The 19391-nt window shown below is 44.3% G+C and overlaps 1 protein-coding gene across 3 annotated transcripts in view; it reads left to right on the top strand.

Moving 5' to 3' along the window:
* LOC147015137 (uncharacterized) overlaps positions 1 to 19391 on the top strand; it is a 281672-nt gene that overhangs the window by 51668 nt on the left and 210613 nt on the right. For all 3 annotated transcript variants that reach the window (XM_085849628.1, XM_085849630.1, XM_085849631.1), the window contains exon 2: positions 13764 to 13854. The gene's annotated coding sequence lies outside the window, so the exon portion shown is untranslated. The remainder of the gene's footprint in view (positions 1 to 13763; positions 13855 to 19391) is intronic.

Below are 19391 nucleotides of genomic sequence, written 5' to 3' on the forward strand. Positions count from 1 at the left end.
GATGAGCAGTGATTCGTGATTTTGGTAGTTTTACCAGAAGGGGGTTGTTGGCGGACTTTGAGCGCCCTGTGGAAATGTGGTGGGGACAAATCGCAGAGAGAGCAGGGGGGGGGCAAGGCTGGAGAGGAGTCGGTAGAAGACAGAAAGACCACCGACCAACCTGCGGTGATTGAGTGAGAGGCCCAAAGACTCAGCTTCATTGCGGGAGATGCCGATGATCTTAAATGCCCTGGTTTCGACAGCGTGAAGCCGAGAAAGGTGGGAGGCAGGAGCACCAGCCCAGAGGGGAGAGCAGTACTCCATCAGGCTACGGACAAAAGCTTTGTAAGTGGTCAGGAGCTCAAGAGGGCCGAGGAAGGACTTTGCACGACGGAGGATTCCCAGTCGGCGACTGGCTTTTGAGGCGAGGTTGGAAATGTGACTTTCCCAGGAAAGGTCATGGCAGATAGTGAGACCTCGAAGCTTGAAAGAAAAGACTTCTTCCAGAGGATTGTTGAGAAAGTGGATGGGGGGGGGGTTTGTAAATGGTCCTTTCGAAGAGACATAGTGAGAGTGTGAGATTTGTCTGGATTGAAAGACATGTTCCACGTGTTGGACCAGTTTGTGAGACGATTTGATGTTTATTTGTTTAAAAAAGAAAAAAAAGAAGTTAACTTGATGCTTGCTGGATTTCGGGTTTGAGTACAAACGTGTAAATGTGAGTCAGTAAGTCCACTCCGTGTTTTGAAAAATATGACTGAAATCAGGGTAGTGATCAATTTCATTGCTTCGAAAGGGTTGACCCAAATTGAAATGTCCAAGCATCTCGCCTCGTGTGTTCCACAAGATTTTGATGAAGTGAAAGAAGTTGAAGTCGGTCACCAGTTGAGACATTGTGCCTCAATACTGGGTCAGTGCCCTTCATCCTCACTTGAAAAAAAAAGGCTTCAGCTCAGATCTCCAGAAGATTGACGTTATGGCTGGTGACGACGTGTCAACATTTTCGTCATATTGAGACGTCCAAAGTCAAATGCTTGTTTTGTCATTAAGAAGTGAAAGGCAACAATTTGTGCCATTTGAATTGGGCATGGTAGGCCTAAATAGTCAGATTGGGCCAGAATAATCTCAAAGCATGTGGTAAAGGGTGGCTGCATGTGCGGCACCATGTCAATCAACCGATACGTCGATGTGTATGATCCATAGTGCAGTAGGTAGTAGAAAAATCGTGCAAATTATGATACAAGCATCAAATTTGGCATTTCTGTTCTGCAAGGCTTTCTGATCAAATCTGCCCGATTGGCCATTTGAAAATCCAAATTTTGAAAAATTTGAAGAAAAAAAAAACTTCAAAAAAATTTGAAGTCACAGCTGGCTGAAATTCTTGAAGCGCAAGTGAACATCCCGGACAGAGAACCAAGGGGAGATGCAGTCATCATTGATGGCTCAGTACTTATCAATGCCCTACCTCCATGCACTTCAAAGATATTTAATTGACTATGCTAAAGAAGACATCATCCCAAAGGTGGAATCCTATGGTGCCAGGTACGAGAGGGTGGACGTAGTGTTTGATGTGTACAAGAAGTCAAGTCTGAAGTCTGAGGAAAGGTCGAAAAGGGGGCAAGGAATCAGAAGAAGAGTCACAGGAACCAGTAAGACCCCAAGTAACTGGAGAAGCTTTCTTCGAGATGACAGCAACAAGACTGAGCTGTTTCACTTCCTTGCGGTGAAGATGTGTGAAGCACAGAAGACAAGCACAGTCATTGTCACAAAAGAAGAAGATGCCATGAGCAACACAAGGAAGTCACTGGATGTTGTGTCTCCATGTTGTCATGAAGAAGCTGACACTCGAATATGTGTACACGCCAGGGATGCAACGACGGATGGGCGCAAGTACATTATCATGAAGGCTAATGACACAGACGTACTAGTCATAGCAATATCTGTACTGCCATCCTTACAGGAACTAGGTCTTGAGAACATGTGGATTGCCTTTGGCCAAGGAGCCAAGGCACGATGGATTCCAGTCCATGAGGTAGTTTCTGCAATAGGACTTGAGAAAGCTAGAGGGATCCCATACTTCCACGCGTTCACTGGATGTGACGTCATGTCTGCCTTCCGCGGTAAAGGGAAGAAAACTGCATGGCAGACTTGGAACCTCTTTGATGATGGTTCTGAAACATTCACCAATATCAGCCAGCATCCAACATTGAATCGTGATTTTGACTTTTTTGAAGTTTTGTTATTTTTTTTCAAAATTTGGATTTTCAAATGGCCAATCAGGCAGATTTGATTCGAATCCCCTGGAGAACAAATGTGCCAAATTTGATGCTTGTATCATCATTTGCACGATTCCTCTCAAAAATTGCTGTTATCTGCCCCACTACCAATGGGAACTGCCTTGTGGAGGTTTTCATGAAAGAGCTCCTGTTCACAAGCCATTGATTGGGCTGAAATGGGAGCATTGACCAAAATGCTTCCTGGAATGGCAAAATTTGAATCTTGAACAGTGGGAATGCATAATGCGACGTGAGGAATCTCGATTTGCTTTTGCATCCGATAGCCGAGTCTGAGTTCGGCATCCACTGATTGATCACTAGGGATGGGACTGTTGTATACCATCAGTGAAAGGAAGTGTAATGGTTTTGAGCAGCGAATGTTCCTGGTATGGACACAGTCATTTGCACTCGTGGCTTTGATCCAACACTCAAGTGAGTGCCCTGATGTTGATTAGCATGACAATGCACCTTACCATAATGATATGCATTGTTCAACTCTAACCTTTCTTAATGGTAGTCCTGCAGGGCAACCATTTCAAAATTTTGATTGCCTGGAAAAAAAATTTAATAAATAACTCCAAATTTTTTCCACTCATTTTCTGAATAACTTTTACTGCAACAAATTGATAACTAAAAAGCATTTCAAAATGCAAAGCTCATCCACATCTGCTTTGCACACAAACTAAACTTGATGAAAACAACAGTTGAAAAAAAAAAAAACAATAAAAAAAGATAGTCCATTTTATTCGTTGGTGTTCGCCATATTCTCTTAATATGGGTTTGTTGAAAATTTGATGACAAAAGCTCAAATAGTAAGAACGTTATGGCCTGGACAGACACACTCACACACATACACTGATAAACGTTATGGCCTGGACAGACACACTCACACACATACACTGATAAACGTTATGGCCTGGACAGACACACGCACACACATACACTGAGAAGCCATTGCAGAACCCATCTCCCGCTGTGTGGGGACGGGCTAATTATACCCAGCAATAGTATAGCTGTAAAATGGGAGAGAGAGCCGGCGGTGCTCGTAGAAACGGACGAATATGAGAATCCCCTCCAGCAGCAGGAACACTCTCCTCTTGATATGCTTCAACACCTTGTATCTTAGCAGGTGCAAATCAGAATTCCTGAAAGACTGTGCGGGAATGGCTTGCAACATCTGACGTGGGGAGTCAGTGCCACAGACTGTAGAATAGAGGGGAAAATGGAACAGTAGTGAGCATTCAGCTTGGAATTGGGGAAGGTTTCTGGAAGAAGCCATGTCACCTGGGAAGCCTTCAGTGGGGTTGGGGAACGAGAGTTTGAGAAGAGTGAGGCCGGAAGTGGGATGATCGAATACTGAGTTGACGAACCTGCCTGCCTGAAGGACTAGACTGGAGAATCCATGTCTGAAGAAAGAGCCTTATAGATGTAATCATCGTATCTGGGGTCCACACAAATAAGTGGTTGTTCCAGAGAGACAGACAGACAGACAGACAGACATGAAGCCGGAAATGCAACACCACCACCAGGATGTGAGCTGGGTCTGACAGTATTGGAGCGAGTAGCCAGAGGGAGAGACACACGAGTCAGAAACATCCTTTGTGCAAAAGCTTTCTGAAAGACAGATCATTTCAGGGATGCAGAGGCAACTTGTACAAAGATCTGAGAAGTGTGTTCTTAGGAATCTATGCCCTCTGCTGTTTGAGACCCATAGAGTGAGCAAAGGAGGAGCAACAGAGACTGGATTGGACCCTTATGGAAGGAGGAGGGGGAGGGATGGGGAGACATTGGGGTGGGGGAGTGGAGGAAAGGAATAAAAGTAGAAGGAAGGAATGAGGAGGACAGGTGTGGTGCAGGCAAGTTGGGCTGGGGGTGGAGGTTGGTGGTGAAGTTGCCCAAAAGGACAACAGGGCATATGTGGGAATGGGGAGGGTTTCAGCAAGATGCAGCCATGACAAATGGCTGGGGTCATAATAGGGACTGTTAAATGCCCGTAAGAAAACTGCGCTATATATCAAAAAAACGATGTCCAACGAGACCAACATTCAGTGGAGCGCATCCCTCCGCCAGGTTGAACAGTTTACATTTTGTATCCCACTGATGGGCTGGATCTGGATCTGGACCTGAACCAAAATCGAATCTGCTTGTTTTTGTTACCTTCGCAACTCTTCCTCCAAGTTTTGTCACAATCCATCCATATCTTTTTGAGATATGGTGTTGTATATAATTTTTGGCCCCGACTCTCAATTGTGAAGAATCACTTAAAAATGTAAATGAACTCTAGTTTCTGGATATGGATCTTCACCAAAATCAAATGGTTTTGTCCTTGTCACACTCCCAACATGTCCACCAAGTTTCGTCCAAATCCGTTCACAACTTTTTGAGATACTGTATCCTGCTGACTGACAGACGGACAGACAAACAGAGACAGATGGTTGAAAACATAACCTCCATCTACCTTCGGTGGTGGACGTAATAAAAGTGGTAATAATTAACTCGAGGATGAGTACGAGCAGACTCCAACCCCAAAGCACTACCCTTCCTTCACTCATCCACCTATAAATTTATATAGCCGCCGTTGTAAGTTTCTGTTTTTGCCAGTAAGGGTTTGCGTTATGAGACCCTTGCATTAATGGTGTCCTTTGAATTAAAGTCTGTGGTCTGTTTATGTTCCACAAGTTTCATATCGACTACTTTGTCCTGTTGTTGATACTTTCAAGGACCGGTGTTGATTTGAACTTGTGAAAAGTCTATTTGCCCATTGCACACAAGCCTGATGATCTATGGTAATGCCTTGTAATCAGTCGTATCTTAACGCCACTTTACTCACCGAGCAACACTCAGGCGTACCCACATTCTCTGTTCCTCGCACCAAGATGCCATCACCATCACCATCACCATCACCATCACCCATCCAATGCCTGGTGTTGGCTTAATGGTTAGGGTGGTGGGCTTAGGATCCAAGGAGCCTGAGTTCAAATCCTGCTCGGCTGTTGAATCAATACCAGGTGGGGTTGACTCTGCCTGTCATCCTTCTGCAAAATGAGTACCAGCATGCTGGTACTCCGTGTCGGAGTGGTGACCCGTCCAAGATTGTGCGTAATAGCCAAGGAGACTGCTAAGGCAGCACCAACGCTCTTCACAGAGTATGGTCCCAATGGATGGATCATCATTGTTATTATTATTATTATTATTATTATTATTATTATTATTATTCTTTTTTGTTATTGTTTTACACTGATCTATTGAGGCTTGTCGTGGAAAGCTTGTACACAAGTGACATACAGGACAATCACTGGTAAACATCAATGTACTTTTGAGTGAACTACAAGGACATCTGTCGACTGTTGTTAAGTACTTGTGGTAGATGGAACAATCCAGGTTCAAATGCTGTCATAAGCCAGGGGTTCAGATGGGATCACTATCAAACTAATCAGACTTTCTCATACCCCTCTTGTACTTTAATAAACACGCGATTTAATTTGTCTTCTCTCGTAGCTCTTTCGTTGCCCATACGTGCTTGCTTGCTTCCTTGCCAGGACTTGCCTGCTACTCTTGTTCTTCATTTCATCTCTTTCAGAATTCTTAAGCCTCTTCTGCCTCTAATTACAATTTGACATGCGTGCGATTTTGTGACGCTGCCATCCATCCAGTGCCACTTCCCGAATGCACACGTCTTCCCGTGCCACCTTGCGACCTCTGATACATGTTCGCTATATAACTACCAAATCTGGTTCTTGACCACTCACTCGGCCTTGTCGTGTCTTGTTGGAACAACAGAATACGACATGATGTCGTTGAGCTTTTATTCCTGGAAAACCCCAAACCTCATTTTTGAGGATGGATCAGCTTTCCAATAATTGCAACAGTGGCGACAACTCAGAAAAATGGATCTGTACTCGGCAGCAAATTATTCCATCATGATTCTGCACAATGTATTTTGAATTTGGGACAAAAGTGAGCCACATATATATACTGTATATGTATCATGTGCATTGCACAAAATGCCTGGCCCGAGCTGCAACCCTGCCTTTCAGTGCTGCTTTCACCTGAGGCCACAGTAATCGCATTAGGACTGTAGGAACGGCCACATTAATCCATCCAAACAACATATGGTCTCGGGCAACACAAGTTGTTTTGTTCTTTGAAACTGCCAGGCAAATAATGTGGTTGGTTGTGGTGGTCAAACGTGGAAAAGCACTTTTTCCATTTGTAAGTCGTTAAGTCTTTTCAAGATTGCTTCAAACGAGGACCAAGGAAAGGCCATTTCCTTCCACATTAGGAATGATTATTCTTTTATATGTATCTGCAAGGCTGGACCTGAATGTTTTTCTGCTGAGACAGTATTGGGCACAAAAGTGGTGTCGGTTTTCTTGGGATTTCAGTGTTTCCCAAAAACCTTTAACACGGGTGGATGCCATTTGGCCCATCATACCTGCGTTCCAGCAACACTGCATGAATCCTATTAGCTTATCGACTCTTGGAGGAGAGAGATGAGGGGGGTGAAGAGGATGATTGTGGGCGAGAACAGTGGGGGCAGGCATGGAGGGGCATCGCCAGGGTGAAGTATTGTCGCATTTACAGCACCTGCCATGACCATTTACGAGTCACGTGTGGTGCGCTGCAAAATGCCGAAGTAGTCGCTTCGCGGATGGCCGGTATAATGCCAAATCCGGTCACCAACGCACCTGGGTGGAATACGCTCTCGTATACCGAACGAGAATCAATCCTGTCTGTAATCAATGAGGTTATTGACCAAATTTATTTCCCCAGGGAAAAGCCAATTAGACAACACAAGTGCTGGAGCAGGGATGTTATGAATAAGGATTTTTGAAATAAAGGGACATGGCCATGAAATGGGGAAATGGACATATCTAGTGGGACGAAGATGCAGGAAGAAGGATGGCGATGATAAATTGATAATCCCTCGTATTCAAGCCTTCACACAGAAACCAGGCAAGGAAATGTAAAGTTCAAATGTCCTTGAAGATCAGCATGGATAGCAGAGTAGGCCGGTACTGAGCAGAGATCAAGACGCAGTGGTCCAACACCAAGCGCATCGTCCGTAAAAGAGAGCTCAGACATCAACGGGTGTCCTCGGTAAAAAAAGAAAGGGAATGCCTCTCTTTTGGTCCACAAATGCTCCCCCTCCCACCCCCTGTCGCTTCTTACATGATGTGGCATAGCCCATCAGACTACTTCTTCCCATCAACAGCCTTACTGGTTAAACTTCCTGCGACTCTGGCCAATCGTGATGCTTTCCATTGCTCATGGTTTGCCCAATAGGAAGCTGTATTGCTGCTGTAATGGGATTCTCTGACATGGGGCCTCGCCTCAGGGAGACTATGCTGATGGCAGTGGTGATGTCATGCCCTCAGGCCTGCGCAGAAGCCAGAGAGAAGGGGAAGGGGCTGGGGGATGGGGATAAGGGGGTCTGGGGGGGGCAGTAAGGGTCTAAGGGAGCGACATTATCGTGCCACTTGTGCTTCATTATCTTAAACACCATCAGATCAGCTCGTAATCGCTTCCTTTCCAATGTATTATCAGATTTGCCTGTCATTGTTCTGTATTTTCACATTACCAGCAATGAAAATTCAGGCTAAAACTGAAATTACGTACAAAAACCTTCATCTATTCCACAAACTGCTCATCCCTTTATTTGGGTGGTGTGGCAACAGATGCCGAGATTGCTTCTAAAAAATAAAATAAAAGTAAAAAACAAACAAACACTCAATGCTGTCAAAAGGAGTTTTTTTATTAAAGACTCCAATTATCCCAATTCCTCAAACTCCCCCTCCCAAACTGAAAGCTTCAATCTCCTCACCACCCCAAGATTTCTAACCCCTCACCCACACCCCACCAGAACCCCCTTCCCACATGAACCCCCCCACCGAAGATCCTCAATTCCCCCCCCCCCAAAGTCTAAACCTCCCCCTCCCAACTCTGTCCAATCTTTGTTTCTCCCCCCTCCCCCCTACCCAAAACCAAACTCTTCCCTATCCTCTCCCATCCCTCCTCCCCTCCTCCTGCTTTTACATCAATATAAATGAAAGGGCATTCTTAAATCGATCATTACATATTTAATATCTTGTCGCCACTATCACCGAGTTTGAAGTTGTCTTTCCTGGAACCTCCTTATCAGATCAGGTCAAGTATGGGAGCATGCGCTGCAGCAGCGCGTCGCTGTGTCCACTTTCCGCCGGTACTCCAGTGGCCTCTGTCTGGCCATCCCCATCTCCTTGTTATGCTGATCGACTTGCTGCAACCACGAGGCACGTGGTCGGCTCATTCACCTCCTCCACTCACAAGGCTCCCTCGCTGAGAGAATCTGGTGAGCAGGATCAGCATCAGGAAAATGAGCCAAACATGCATACAGCCGCAGCTGACGCTCACCGACTATGCAGGTAACAACTCTCATTTGAGTCTCTCTCAGTAACCGCTCTTTGGACACAAAATCCGACCAGCGATAGCCAAGGATTCTCCAAAGAGACCTGGTACCAAAGGAATGAGGTCTCCTTCTCATATCCCTGGTCAGTATCCAAGTCTCATATCCATAGAGCAAGACTGGAAGCACCAAGGACATTCGTCCTCCCGCGCAAGTACCGGCAACGCCACACCCCATGATCCAGTGAATCCATGACGCCTCAGGTCCCACCCAGACGCCTGTTGACCTCTGATTCACAGCCAGTGAAGACATGAATATCACTGCCAAGACAAGTGAATCTCTCCGTGACCTCAAAATCCTCACCGCAAACAGGTACAGACAGGATAGCAGCATCCAAGATGTCACTGAAAGCCTGGATCTTGGTTTTGACCCAGGAAACCCGTAATCCCAGCGGCTCCGACTCCTCATTTAGCACCTCGAGGGCCCCAAAAGGATATCTAGAGTCTCTGCGAAGATGACTGCATCATCTGCGAAATCAAGGTTAGAAATCTTGACATTCCCAAACGATGCACCGTAGCTTGATCTCTCTGACATCCTCCCCAGAATCCAGTCCATACAAGTGCTGAAAAGTGTGGGGGCCAGCGCACTCCCCTGACGAACTCCAGCAACAACTGTAAATAAGTCAGAGATGGTATCACCACATCTGATAGCACTCTCAGTACCAGAGTAGAGTTCAGACATCAGATTGATCAGTATTGGTGGCACCTCACAAAGACTAAATCCTCCAGAGGGCATCCTCCCCGATTCACTGAATCAAACGCTTTACAGAAATCAACGTAGGCTGCATGCAGCACCTGCAGAAAATCTTGTCTGCGTTCGGTGAGGACCCAAAGAGCAAGGATACGGTCAATCGTTGAACTCTTTAGTGTAAAGCCTGACTGCTCTGGATGCTGGTGCTCAAGCAGATGATGGTGAACCCCATCAATAATTATCTGAGCAAAGACCTTGTCTGGCACTGAGAGCAACATCACCCTTCGGTAGTTGTTGCAGTCTTGGTGATCACCCTTCCCTTTCCAGAGAGGGACAACAAGGCCCCTCTTCCAGCCAGTTGGGATGATGCCTGTGTTCCAGGCAGAGCACAGAACTGCATGCAACGACACGAGTGCAGCATTTCCACCAGCCTTGAGAAGTTCAGCATGGATGCCACAGATCCCAAGAGCTTCACCCCATTTCAACCGGTTCACCGCAGCCCGTGTTTCCACAAATGAAGGTTGATCACAGTTGATTGGAGGGTCAGCAATTGGATTAGTAACACCCCTGACATCAAACTCAACAGCTGGTGGATCAGCCTGGTACAACCGCTCAAAGTAACCGGCTCAGCGGGACTTCACTTCGGACTCCTCTGTCTAGAGCTCACCACCCTCTGCTCGAACTGAAGTACACCGAGAGATGGGCTTGGAGGAACACGATGCGTGAATTCCCCTGTAAGCAGGACGAGAATTACTTGACCACAGGTGATGCTCTACCCCCTCACAGATTCCTCGCACATAGGCCTCCTTGTCCACCCTTGGTGCACGTATAGTTTTACGTCTCAGCTCCCTGAACAGCTCAGCTCTGCCATTCCGCCTGGCCCTGTGACTCTTGTCAATGGTATTCAGTGTCCTTTGAGAGACAAAATTCTTATTCGCCCAATGGTGAGTTCCAAGACATCTTCCGGCAACATCAAGGACGGTGGTCTTGAAGGCGCTCCACAACTCTTCAGGATCCCCCAAAGCACCTATACCCCCTAAATCTCCACTCAGCCTGTTCACAAAATCCTCAGCTACCCTCTCATCCTTGAGGTTGCCAACATCCAGCCTCGGATGGGATGGTACCATTCTCCTGGATGTAAGCTGCAACTTAAGAGTTGCTACAACAAGCCGGTGGTCAGTATTGAGGAAGTGAACACTCCGATTGAGACTGCAGTTTTGGATCGTCCTTCATTACCCAGCAACTAGCACATGGTCAATCTCCTTTGCCATGCCGCCAGCGTTGGAATACCAAGTCCAGCGATGAGCCTGTGGGCGCTGAAACCATGAATCAGCCACCCTAAGTCCATGACTTCTTACAAAGTCAAGGAAATTCGTCCTATTCTGATTCACATTTCCAGACGTGTGGGGACCAACACACACCTCATAACCATCCCTATGTGTTCCAGTCGATGCATTGAAATCCCCCAAGACTAGAAGAGTATCTCGCCCGGGGCACTGATCAACCACAGACTCGAGTGCGGCATAGAACGCGTCCTTCACGGTGAGGTCACTCGCCTCAGTCGGAGCATAGAAAGAGACCAGGGAAATGACACCCAAGGAGTGACGAATCCTTGTTCTCATAATACGCTCGTTGACCGGTGTTACCTCGATTTATCATTGGAGTCAACTTATTGGACACAGCTACAGTAACTCCTTGGGCATGGTTCCCATCAGAGCCATCCATCCGTCCATTGGGACCATACTCTGTGCAGAGCATTGGTGCTGCCTCCACAGTCCCCTTGGCTATTGGGTACAATCCTGGAGAGGTCGCCACTCCGACACAGATGTAGAAATCCATCAGAGCGACCAGACCAATAGTCGGTGTAACCACCCACCATTATCTCGCCGCAATCCGGTCTCTGAACCTCAGAGAGAGCTGCAATCCCGATGTCCAAACGCTTGAGCTCAGATGATAACAGAGACAGGTGATCATCCTTTCTTAGAGATGGGACATTCCAGGCACCCACCCGAAGGGACCGCCTCACGTTAACCCCGAGGAGACCGCCGTCTGGTATCCGACACCTCAGCACCACCCCAAAACACACTACCGTAATCTGACCCTGGAAGGTTGCCCCGTGGTTTCCCTCCTATCAAAGATTGGGGGTCCCGAAGGCTTTGCCCCAATCCCGTCATCCGGTGAGCTGTCCTGCGAAGGGGAAGCTCCACAGGAGGTACTCCCACGGAGTGGGTTTTCAGATTTTAAAAATCATCCTCCAGTGACGATCCCTATCAATTCTCATGAATGAATTACGGTCTCAGTATTCTGGGGTATTTCACGTCATATCATTGACCATCTCTCGAATAGTGTTTTTACCAAATTTAGTAAAATGAATTAAATATAATAAACTCGATTTCGTCACCTCGAACTTGCCATGTATGTTTATTTACTTCACATAATATGTGAATTACATGTCAATGCACATGTGAAATACATTTTGTTTGTAATTCCTGTATTTGTACAATGTTCAGCCTTAGTTCGGTGAAAACCGAATGGACAGGTTGGAGTTTTTCTTTATTTATTAAAGACTTAAATTCTTCTGCGTACATTTCATGATCGATGACGCGTTGGTCAGTTTTTTAAAATTTATTATTATTATTATTATTATTATTATTATTATTATTATTTTTATATTGTAAATAAACTCAGCAGCACTTTTGATTGTACGAAAGGTTTATTTTGGCGGTGTACTGTAGACCACCAATGCCTCGATCATTCCCGAACAAACGTGCATTACCTCATTTCCTCTACGATCATCAAAACGTACCTTCATTTCCTCAAAACGTACCTTCATTTCTTGATAGAAGACGTGCTGTTTAGTCTTCAACACCAGTGGCCTGATGGCTGAGGCCAACAGCGCCAAAATGGCAAACGTATTATTATTTTTGAGGGTGCAATTATGGGTGGTGCCAGCTGTCCAACCAATGGTCGGTCTCCTTCCTGTCTCCTTCCTCAGCCGATCCTCATAACTTGTGTTTATTTTTTTGTAAGTCGTTCAACGCTGAACTCTCCATGTCGTCGCTGTCTCCTTCCTCAGGTATGGTAACTTGAACGACACGATATTGGAGGTGTTTTCTTGTACTTGAATATGATGCCGGCCATGATCTTGAGATTGATCTGAAATAGCCACTGTTTCCATGAGCAGTGATATATATATATATATACATATATATATATATATATATATATATATATATATATATATATATATATATATACATAATTATTATTTTTATCCCTTTTTAGCTCGCCTGTTCGAAGAAAAGAGAGCTATAGCGATACCCCCTACGTGAGCCTCAGCGTCAGTGTCAGCGTGAGCGTGAGCGTGAGCGTGAAAATGTTAAAGTTTTTGGTGCAAGTTATTTTTTCCTTTCTAATGTTTTTATCCACCACACTATTTTTTATACGCCTGATATATATATATATATATATATATATATATATATATATATATATATATATATATATATATATATATATATATATGTATCGGGGCGTATTATGTGATAGCGGTCGTCCGTCTGTCCGTCCGTCCGTCCGTCCGTCTGTCTGTCTGTCTGTCCGTCCGTCCGTCCGTTCCTGTCCGCACTCTAACTCCCAAAGTTTTCAACTTTCATGTTTCATATTTGGTACATAGGTACAGATTTTGGAGACGGTGTGTCGCAACATACGTTCGTCATCTAAAGTGGTTACCATGGCAACCAGGATGCTGTTTTCCATGCAGTAGCACAATTCCGTATATACCTTCTTGTTCGGGCGTATATTGTGCTCACTTGCGCTCTTGTTACTGATTACAATATACAAATACATATATTGCTTTAAAATTATACTTCACTGCAATGCTTTATAAAAAAGATTAATTATTAGACGTCTTTTAAAAACGATAAATGTATAAACAGGCGAGCATTGGGTGGCTTTGACACCAACTCTGGTTTCATTCTCTCCTGATTCTGGAAATGTAAAGGTCGATTTATTAATTAACAGTGATCTTTAAGACTTTTACAGAAGCTCTTGCATACATTCGATTCAGGGCAAGGACTTTTGAAGATATCAATGTACTTTGACATGGATTGTAAAAATATTAGTCGATCTGCAAAGTATATGGTATTTAAATTTGGAATTCAAATGTGTTGAGCACCAAACAGGACTACTCAATGTATCGGTCACTCCAAATCCTTTGTTACATATTCCTTGGATATCTCTTTAAATGAGAAAGGATCGGAGCTTAATGAATGATGTGAATAGTCATGCATGTTTTGGAAGAGGCTTTCCTTCCTTCGTTGTTGTGCTCCCTTCAGGTGATTATTCCGAATCTGTTGCTTGTGCGTTGACAGGAGGTGGAGCGGAAGCTTTACGAGAGAGGTTGCTGCTCAGCTGGCCCATGTGATGCAACTGAAATAGAGAGAGGGTGCTGAAATTTATTTGGTAAGTAATATTTTGTTTGTTTTCATTTGCTTTGGGATATCAGGCTCGTGGAGGAGCTTGTACTTTTGATGCATGTCGGACAAGGACATGAGGAGTCGTAGTTTCATTTTTAGTTGATGTTACAAGGACGGTATTAAACATTCGACAAATAAACTCGATATGGGATTTAAACCTTGATCTCAACATCATGAACTGTGTGCTCAGTTGCGAATATCCAACAGCTGACCCATGTCGTTGGACTCTTTTTATTTTATGTTCAGCTATTAACTGAATGTGACACAACTGAATAAATATCATTCTTGTCGTGAGACGATTGGACAGGAACTGACTGATTAATTTACTGTGATGCTGAAAACAATTTTTTTGCATCTAGTCACTGAGTTTATGGTTAAAAATAAGAAAAAAAATTAACTATGGAGGGTTTTTTGTTTTTTTTTAATTTTCTTTCATTGAATTGATCACCATTGTGCACAAACACAATTGCTATTAGAAGATTAAAAAAAATTTTTTTAATTTTAAAAGCATTTTCTTTTTGCAGTATTGGTAGTTCTGCCTCTCCCTCTCCCCACCCCTACTATCCTGGGCCTTCATTTCATGGTAGAAGCTGTTTCATTAGGTCTGAATTTTCGAGCATCTGGCCATTGCCGACATGCCAACCTTAAGTTAATATCATGTTTCCACTGTGTAGTGACCTCGGCCGTGGTATGTTCCGTCCATGGCGCGCACCGACCTCAGCCTCTCTTGTGCACACGTGCCAGGCACGGCCCGACTGCGTATGCCCTGCAGAAACCTGGGCGGGGGGAGGAAAAGAAGCACGGAAAGAGCAGAGGGTGCAAGACCATAAAGGAGGTGGTATAAGACAGAGAGACCACTCGCTGACCTGTCTGCGATGGGAAAGTGATAGGCACATAGACTCAGCTTCATCAGGGGAGATTCCAATAATCTTGAAGGCCTTGTTTTCCACGGCATCAAGCTCCGCAAGGTGTGAGGCAGGGGCGCCAGCGCAGAGGGGAGAGCAGTCGACAAATCCATGAAGCTGTGGATGAAGGCCTTGTAGGTGGATTGGAGTTCAGGGGTACCAATGATTTTGTACGACGCAAGATGCCCAGTCAGCAACTAGCTTTGGAGGCCGATTTTGAAAGATGGCTTGCCCAAGAAAGTTCGCTTTTTGCTTGTAGTTCGACCCAGGAGTTTGAGAGACTGAACTTCCTCAAGAAGATTGATAAGAAAGTAGATGGGAGGGTTTGCCATGCAGACCTCCTATACTCCAGTGAGGGTGTGAGCTTTGTCAGGATTGTAAGGAATATCCTAAGTGTTTGACCAGCTTGATTTTTGTCAACGTCGAAAGAGAGGCATATCTGAGTGACATCATAGTAGAGGGTGGAGTTATCAGCAAATAGATAAAGGGGATTTTCCAGAGAGTCGGTGAGATAATTGGTGAAGATTAGCAATAGGACTTGGCCTAGATCACTCTCCAGAAGGACTATGGGCTAAATAGCAAGAGGCGATAAAAGGATTCCTTTGAAAGCCGCATGCTGGCTAAGAGAGCAGGTGAAGTCAGTAATCCAAGAGTGGAGTTTACCATGGATGTCCCAGGTAGAGAGTTTGGAGAGTAAGGCAGGATGCTGGACTGCATCAGAAGCATGAGATTTGTCCAGAGATCACTCTACTCTCATGTCTGACATTGAGGACCTCCATCCATTGTTCGGTGGTTCGAAGCAGCATGTCCAAGGTTGAGTGACCTGGTGTGAATCCAAATTGGTGATCTGAGGATGAGGCCATAGGAGAAAAGCAAGTATTTCATATCAACTACGATGATGGATTCCATGACTTTGCTGATGATTGGATGTCAGCTCATCGGTCGGTAGTTCAGGGGATTATTGTTTGCACCTTTTTACCCCACACATGTAAAGGGAAAAGCAGGGTTAAGCAATTGGTCCAAGTCCGTCCATCCGTTCATCCCTCTGTAAACCTCAGTTTATGATTGAAGAACAACTTCTTTGATTTGAACGTTGAATGTCGAACATGAATCTGAAAACAAATGTGTGTCATTTTACAGTTATTTGCACATGTACAATCAGGACGAATGCAGACAGAGAGGAGTGAGATAATTTTTTTCACTCCGTCTGCCTGCCGGGCAGTCAAGCAAAATTGAAAATCATTCGAAACAGAAAACGTACTGTTTTTACGGAAGTCATGAAGGAGACACATACAACAGGCATTAATAACTACTGTAACATGTTAGATAGGGTAGTTTATTTATTAGTATTCAGTCTGTGGCTGCTTGGCTGCATCATTTTCTGGGGGTGTGGCTGTGCTGCTCATGCAATGCCCTTGCTCCCAGCACGCTGGTACTCATTTTGCCAACCTCGGAAGGGTGACAAGTTGGGTCATCCCTACCTGGTGCGAATTCAATGGCCCGGCAGGGGCTTGAACTCAAGACACGAGGATCTTAAGTCGAGCACCTTAACCGTTAAGCCAACACCAGGCCTTAAATAGGGTAGTGTAATCAACATTGCGTCATCAGCTGTAAAACCTGGAATTTATTTTTAATACGACCTTTACAATCTTTATTTAATTTAAGTTGAACGATATACTTGAACACTGAAGAACACAAATCGCCTTCTTTGCACTTTCAAAACCCTTCTGTTGAGCAGTATTTGGATATGTTCTATAGGGTTTGTGTATAAGACTGTTTCAATAGTGCTGAACTTCCAAAATTGAAAAATTAAAAGATCTTTAAAATCATTATTTTATTAAAATTGAAGTATAAACCTCAACACTGTGAGGGGCATTGAGTTCTATGAACTCTCTTGTTATGTAATGCAGTGACGCTTGCTGATTTATCACGAGTGGAGTCGGCTGTGATGCCATTTGCAGAGAGGGAAGGGATGGAAGGGGAGCATACACCGGCGACAGACTTTACAAGGCCCCAACAGGTTTTAGAGGAGGGAGACAAGTTTGAAAGTTCATTCTTTGGGCAGGTGTTGTTTTCAGGCTCTCTCCTGAGAGTGGACACAAACTTGTGGGCTTTGTGGAATGAGCTGAGATTACCTTCGGTCAGGTTTGCTTTCCAGGAAGAGAAGGCAAGTTGTTTCAGAGTAACTGCTTCACCACAGGATTCAGTGAACCACGGGTGGGAAGGAGAGTCTGATATCACTCATGAATATGAGATGGCATGTATCTGTGTATTAGAGAGAGCAAGTTTCTGAGGAAGAGTTCTCAGGCTGAGCACGATTCAGTGGAAGAATTCCCAACAAGTTTTATTTTTTATTTTTATCTTGCCAAAACGAAGTTTTTTTTTTTTTTGCAAGATATGTTAGTCGGCTTGTATGTTTTTTTTATTTTTTTTTTATTATTTTTTTTTTTTGTCTGTAACCACGTATAAAAAATTCTGCAGAGCACAGTTATCATTGGAAATTTTTGGAAATTCGCATATCAGAGGCCTATAGAGGTCCCTTTCAGTGCACAAAATTTTGAAGGTCAAGGTCAAAGGTCAAGGTCACTTTGTCGCAAATCAGGGGAGTCGACGAAACCCTTATTTTTTGAGTAATTTTGATCGGATCGTCTTCAAACTTCATGGGAATATAGTTCATCGTCTGGTGCTCAGCTGATTAATTTTTGGTGGCGATTGGCCTTGACCTTCATGGTTAGCGCCTGAGGTCAAACATATTTGACCCCAAGGTCAAATTTTCAAGTTTTAGGAACCATATCGTGTAGTACCTCAAATTGAACACCTCGATGAGTGCTTTCTAGATATATCAAGCTTGAGACATTATGACGTCATTTGGTGATGTTATGAAGCAAAAGCATATTTTTCATGGTTACTCTGTATAACGATTCTCATCGGAATCTCTCGTAGGCAGATATTCCTCAAGGAGTCGCTTCTGGTGGATAGCAGCTCTTTTCACCTCAGTGTGACCTTAAAGAAGTCACACGTGGTCACATTTTGGCAAGATACGGGTCACCCTGCGGGTGACATTGGTTTATTTATTTTTTGAAGTGAGGATGGGAAATGGGCGAACGTTGAGGAGGTAGAAGTGAAATATTTGGGAAGAACGAAGCAAAACTTGGAATACGGAGAGAAAAGGGATACAGAATTTTCAGTTGCTATTCGAGGAGCGGCTGAAGTCGCCCATTAACGGCATTTATTTGTCGAATTCAACAAATACGCACCGACAAGGTATGATTTATCACAGAAAATTGGACGGAAACACAACCACAAATAATACAGGGACATATAACAACAACAACAACAACAAAAACTTGTTCAGAGACAAAGAACTGTAAGATATAACAAAATAAAACACGACAACTCCGGTTCGGAAAACTTACCTTTTAATGAGGTTGACGCGGAAGCTGCAGATTCTGCCAACACGTGCAAAAATCCCCGAACCTCAAGTCTGGAAATTTATCCAATCATTCATTGTCTTGTTGTGAAGATGGTTGCAAATTACCATCGTAACATACCTGAGTATTTTGCCTTTATGATTGAAGCGTGATACAGTTAGTTTAAGATGATGTGCACAAATAGTCTGTTCATCTTATCATCGCGAACCGCCCGTCGCTTCACTCACGGGTTTCATCAAAAGACAGCGTGTTGCACTTCACAAACATATTCTCGTTCATGTCCATCTGTGAGTCTTAATAAGAGCCTGGTGTTGGCTTGGTGGTTAGGGATCTTACGGTCCTGAGTTTGAGCCCCGTTGGCCGCTGAATTAACACCAGGTGAGGTTGACTCAGCTTGTCATCCTTTCGAGGTCGGCAAAATGAATAGCAGTGTACTGATAATAGGGGCGCTGCATCAGCGGCACAGCCACGCCCCAACAAATGATAGCTACCTGGCAGCCAAGCTGCCATACGCAAGAAGTAGTCGTCTGAAATGAGGATGTAAAATGAAGTGAAGCACCTTAAAAAGGATCTTTTATAACACAGTTACAGTTGCTGCTGCTGGCATTGTGGCTGTGGTTGTTTGTGTGCTCTCTCCGTAATCTGGTAATATATATATATATATATATATATATATATATATATATATATATATATATATATATTTTATTGCTTTATTATTTAATAAGTATTACTACAGTGGCCTGCAAAAGTATTTACCCCCTAATGCCACATTTAGATGAACTAGTACACTTGCCTACGGGAGCTACTGGGAGAGTGGTGAGGTGGGGAAGGGAGGAAGGGGATCACATATCACGTGTACGTGCGCACCGTACGGATGGCGGTTTGTTAATGTCCTTATTGTTTAATGTCCACAGTTATTACCATGTTATTGTTTGGTTGGCTGAGGGAAGCTTGGCCCAATTCTTTCACGAACCGGCTGGCCAGGCCTGACGTCAAATAAGGTTAAGGCAGGGAGTTGTCATTTGTTCAGGGTACCACCAATAGTTCACCGACAATCCGTGAAGGACACTGGGATCTTTAAAGTCCACCAACTAATTCTCGCAAATGGGATGCCGGCTTCGCATCCATCCGAGAAATGGCACACATTGATGGATCGCCTGCCTGTGCAATGACGGGATGACATC

The sequence above is a fragment of the Eptatretus burgeri genome, chromosome 12 (assembly GCF_056783735.1).
Source record: "Eptatretus burgeri isolate ZD-2024b chromosome 12, Ebu_testis_v1, whole genome shotgun sequence".
Lineage (NCBI taxonomy): Eukaryota > Metazoa > Chordata > Myxini > Myxiniformes > Myxinidae > Eptatretus > Eptatretus burgeri.